Source organism: Corylus avellana, chromosome ca6 (genome assembly GCF_901000735.1).
Source record: "Corylus avellana chromosome ca6, CavTom2PMs-1.0".
Taxonomy (NCBI): domain Eukaryota; kingdom Viridiplantae; phylum Streptophyta; class Magnoliopsida; order Fagales; family Betulaceae; genus Corylus; species Corylus avellana.
Window position 1 is genome coordinate 28,744,238 of NC_081546.1, and position 6,000 is coordinate 28,750,237.

The 6,000-nt window shown below is 36.4% G+C and overlaps 1 pseudogene; it reads left to right on the forward strand.

The window, feature by feature from the left end:
* Window positions 1-167: 167 nt before the first annotated feature.
* LOC132185559 (class V chitinase-like) lies at window positions 168-3,913 on the forward strand (annotated as a pseudogene).
* The last annotated feature ends 2,087 nt before the right edge of the window (window positions 3,914-6,000 follow it).

The following is a 6,000-nucleotide window of genomic DNA, read 5'->3' on the forward strand; positions in this document are numbered from 1 at the left end:
GTCTTTGTTATTGACAAAAGCTGACTACACACCGGCCAATTAACGTTACCTCTCCTCTCTTCAACTGTCTCAGAAGATCCTTCCAAAATTAATCCACCTCCTGATATCCACCAATTTCATGGCAAGCTGTTACTTTCTTCAGAATTGAAATATACCTTTGCTCCATGATGTCCAAAATTGCCATCATTCTTCTTTTCCATATCTTTCTTTCTTTACACTTGAATCCTTCAACTGCACAAACTTGGATCAAAGCGGGTTACTGGTTCTCCGGCAGCGAGTTCCTCGTTTCAGACATAAACTCAGCCCTCTTTAGTCACCTTATTTGCGCTTTTGCAGGTCTAAACTTTTCGTCCTACGAGCTCTCTACCTCATCCTCCGGTGAGCCATACTTCTCCACCTTCACCAACACTGTTAAACAGAAGAACCCATCAATCACCTCCCTCCTTTCTATTGGGGGTGGAAGCGCAGACTATGCAGTCCTTTCATTGATGGTCAGCAAGGCTTCCTATAGAAAATCTTTCATCGACTCTTCAATGAAGATAGCAAGGCTTTATGGCTTCCAAGGCCTAGACCTTCGTTGGGTTTCAGCAAACACAAGCTCCGACAAAACCAATATGGGGTTACTCTTTAAGGAGAGGCGAGCCGCAGCGAGTTCTGAGGCCAAAAACTCTAGCTAGACAGAATTGATCTTGACTGCTGCTGTTCAATACTCACCTGATGTGGATAGCGCTTCTTTCCCGGCGGACTCCATAAGGGATAACTTGAATTGGGTTCATGTCATGGCTTATGACTACTATATGCCTCAGTGGTCAAACTTTACAGGTGCTCTTGCAGCCTTATTTGATCCATCAAGCGAGGCTAGCACGGATTATGGCGTTGGTGCATGGATTGGTAAGGGCTTGCCTGCTGGAAAGTTGGCCTTGGGCTTGCCTTTCTATGGCTATGCGTGGACGTTGAAGAATCCCAACGACAATGCTATTGGTGCACCGGCGACTGGTCCAACCATTACACCTGAAGGAGACATGAGCTACAAGGAAATCAAGGCTTACATTAAGAGATATGGGGCTAATGTAAGCTACAATGGTACGTATGTAGTGAAATTCTTCACAGTTGGATCGGCCTGGGTCGGCTTTGAAGATGTTGAGGTGGTCAAAATTAAGGTTTCTTATGCCAAGCAGAAGAAACTACTGGGCTACTTTGTGTGGCAAGTCCCTTATGATGACAATTGGGAGCTTTCTCTAGCAGGTAACAAATGCAGCAGTCTTGATAATCTATTTGATGTTAAAATAATACTTTTAGAATGCTTTTGCTAATGCTTGTCAAGATTTCAATGGCCTTTCCTGTTCGATTATACATATAATCTTTTTCTTTCTTTTTTTCACTGTTTGGGTTTTGATTGAGAATAATCAGATTTCAGTCAAATGATGTACTTTATTGAAGGAAACGTCTACATGAACGGATCGGGATTCCCTAGCTACCATTAGGACCCCTGTTATTACCCTGCCCTTCGTCTATGAGAGGGGGCTGGGGCTCTCGGGTGTGGGAATTAGAGGGGATCCCATCCCTACATGAGCTTATTGTCTTTTGTTTTTATGCTTCTCCTGACTTGGCTGGACTTAGGAAACTGACTTTTCATGGAGTTATTGGGTTGTCTTAGAAAGAGATAAGACATGACATATATGACATTGATATTTATAGAAGATTATCTCATTTCCTTAATAAACTAAACTATATGAACATCCAATTATTTCAGCAATCCAAAGTATTAGAAGTCTGACAGTGACATTGTTTTAAGATCTTTTCTAACATATTTGTCTCTCATAAATTCAATCATGAGATGCATTATCAGCTCAAGAGGAAGGAAATAATGGACAACACAAGGGGCATTTATTAGTGATCGTTTTGGCTACAACTGCTACTGTTGTTCTTCTACTCGGCCTTGTAATCTGTTGCTTAAGGAGGAGAATGCTCAATTTAAACGGTAAAAATTTCTACTACATGTACTCACAATCTATAATTGGAAGTTAGGATCATTTACTATTCTAACCCCTATGATTGAGGAACTAACACTTTTGGGCATCTTCTCATTATTATTATTATTATTATTATTATTATTTTTCCGTTAATATAGGAATGGTTGTTACATCTAAAGAATAAGAGTCCAAAATTAATCATATTGCAGCTGCAGGAGATTTTAATGGCAATGTTCCTGATCTGCAAGTCTTTATTTTAGCTGACATTGAGGCAGGTACAGATAGACTTTCATTTGAAAATAAACTTGGAGAGGGAGGTTATGGTCCCGTTTACAAGGTAAACTTTTGTTAGACTACATATATTGTGGCATTGCCTCATCATCATTACAAGTGCTTCAAGTTTTAGACTAAATAAATTGGCAGAAACATACCTCTATCTATAAACCACTCCCATGCTACATTTTGGCAGCAGGAGTAGAAAATGTCTAGCGTGTCTCAATGATGGAAAGATACCAACTAATCATGGGTGGCTATTTATTTATCAGGGTGTATTACCAAATGGACAAGAAATAGCAGTGAAAAAGCTTTCTAAAACATTGACTCAAGAGTTTGAGGAGTTTAAGAATGAGGTTATACGTGCTGCAACATGTAAATCTTGTGGGACTTTTGGGATTTTGCATTGAGAGAGATGAACAAATGCTGATCTATGAGTACATGCCAAACAAAAGTTTGGACTTCTACCTCTTTGGTCTGATATCTTTCCTGCAATTCAATTACAGTAAATGAAAGAATGTTAAATGCAATAACATAAGAGCGCTTGCCTCTTATTCACAGAAGGCTGCAAGCCAATAATTAAAGATGTTGACACTTGTGCCAAACACCCTTTAAGCTTAAACAAAGCCAAGGTCATCTAATTTCAAGTTTATAGGGATACTGACACAAGGTGTCTTTTTAAATTTTTGGGCATTTTTCGCTATCTTATTCCTTTATTATTCCCATCATAATTGAATGATTGACTTTTCACAATGTATTTGACATAGACCTTATCAGGCGGTATCTATTGGATTGGAGAAGACGCATTGACATCATTGAAGGTGTTACTCAAGGGCTTCTATATCTCCAAGAATACTCGAGAATGACAATTATTCACCGAGACTTGAGAGCTAGCAACATTTTATTAGATGACGAGATGAAACCCAAGGTCTCAGACTTTGGTATGGCTAGAATTTTCAGGAAAAATGATCATGAGGCAAACACAGGTCGGATTGTTGGAACATAGTAAGTACTTGGCCTAAAAAGTTTTATAACCTAAGATTTCTTGTTTGTTAAATAATTAATTTTTATGTTAAAAAATCAAATGCAGCGGTTATGTTCCTCTTGAGTATATTAGAAAAGGCGTGTACTCCACCAAATCTAATGTTTACAGCTTTGGAGTTCTACTTCTACAAATCATTAGTGGCAAAAGGTCTGCTTGTTATTATGGTTTGGATGAGAACCTAAACATCCTAGAATATGTAAGTAACTTGAGTAAACATTGCTAAGACAACCGTGGATCAAAATCTTACACTTCTTTTCTTTTGCTGAGTACCTATGGTACATTTTTGTTTTCCAAGTATTTGATGCTCAATATTCTATAATTTCAGGCATATGAACTGTGGAAAGAAGGCAAAGGCATGGAATTTATGGATTTTTCTTTGGATGATACACTTTCATCGTGCAAATTAATTGCATGCACACAAATAGCTCTTTTATGCATCCAGGAAGACACTAATGACAGGCCATCTATGTTAGAAGTTTCTTCAATGCTAAAAAATGAAATAGTAGCTCTAACTGCTTCAAAAAAATCAGCTTTTCAAGGAAAACAGATGAAGAGGCAAAAAATAAATGCAAATTGCAGTCAGAAATTTGTTCTGATAATGATGCAACAATCTCAGAACTAGTAGCACGATGAGCTTGGAGCCCTTGTGAAACATATATAGTTAATCTAAAAAAATCCTTCCCCCATAGTGTATGTATATGGTGATTCACAATTGTTCTTTTAACATTATTGTTGCAAAAATCGTATTTTTATAATCCACAAATAATGTATTTCTTCAAGATGTCTTGGGACTCCCATTTTCTATACTTCACAGCAAAACTCAATTTTCTTACACATTTGCCTTAACCATAAACCGCTTGATTTGCATAAGAAAGGGTTACAATATCCAATGGTAATTCATGGTTTACTCCCTATTCAAACCAGGAAAATAAGTCAAACAAATGATTCAAAATTACATTAAAAATTAAAAATTAAAAAAAAAAAAAACAAAAAAAAAAAAACAAAATAAAACCCATAATTCATATTATTGTAGGGCAAGAACGGCTTTTGCTAACATTATATAAAGGAAAATCCAATGGTTTGAAGATCACCAAAAAGCTTCCGTATTGGTAAAACCAATTACTCACAATTTCAACACGGTATCAGAAAAAAATTAGAAAACTATAATATCCCACAACAAAATTCACAACTCAACCATTGCCCAAACTGATAGTAATCATAAAGATTATAAATTTAAGCAAAACCCAGAAAGCACAGCTATAGAATATCTTTAAAACAAAATTAAATGTATTGTATATATATATATACCTGCTTGACCCAATCTTCAAAATCCCTTAACAGCCTCCCTAGTTTGCTCTCTGAGCTTATCAAGCGACATTGAAACATGGGTCTCCTTGGTATCCTTTTGTTTCTCTCCCATCCCCAGTCCTTGAACTACAGAGAGGAAAGCAGGTGGTTGTTCTTTCTTGGTCTCCGTAACATCTTTTATCTCTATCATAAGCAAATGAAGGTGAAATATTCAGAAACCGGCGTCAAAGAACAAAGCTTTGGAGTAAAACTCAGAAGCGAAAGATAAAACCTTTGGACTCGTCGACAATGGATGCACAAAACTGACGCTCCCTCCGTCTCTCTGTCTTCGCGCTCTGGAACAGAAAACGAAGGAAAGCATCGCATTCGTCGCGTTCCCGAATGATGCCAAAAACGAACCGTTTTTGTACCCCATTTTTAAGTGGAGACCGTTAAGGTTGTTAAGGTTGACGTATTGTGGCGAGCTGTAATAATAACCATTGAGATGTTTACTTTTTACTGAAATTTGGGCCGTTTATATAGGGATGAATATAGTAGGAATTTCAATAAAATTCGAAAACCCCAATTACAAGGGATTCTCATTTGTTATCTTACCCAAAAGCATCTTACCAAGCTGTAAATCTGAGGTAATTTTTTTCGTCTGATTTTTTTTTATGTAAAGTACGTACTCTCAAAATCAACGAATTGATACACAAAAAATGATATGGGTTAGGGTGAAATACCATATTAGAGATAACTTGAATTGGGTTTATGCCATGTGTCGAACTTTACATGTATTTAGTTGATTTAAGACACTGCGCGTGGGGAACCATATAATAATGAAGACTTTCTTACTTTATTCATGTGATTGTGGGGATTAGGATCATCTCCTATTCATTTAAACTAGATAATATTTAGTTAGTTATAATGGAATGATATTTTTGTCTCATATAACTAACAAGATATTATCTAATTCAAATGAATTGGAAAGGATCCTGTTCTACGGTATAAGTGTTGTGATAAATGTACGCTGTTATTTTTGTTCAATTTGTTTATCTTAATACACTTCAAATTGGACCTGTTATTAATATTGCTCCACCATACTGTGGGCTGATGATCAAATGGAGTATTTCCTATATATGATTTGGTCTATTAGAAGGAATCTCTGCAATTTCTAAAAGAAAATTAAATCCTCACAACGATTCTCAAATATTCTTAATAAATGACAATATGAATTTCATTTCTTCTTCTTTTTGAGTGAGACGCAACCAAGATAAGCTTGATCCAACTAATTAAGATAATATATAAGGGGGCAACGAGACGTACGTGGACCAACAAGAAGCTATATTATACGAGAAATGTTTGGTTTTTATTTTTTACCTATTTTTTATCCATCTCTTATAAGGCAAATCCATGTTTAAG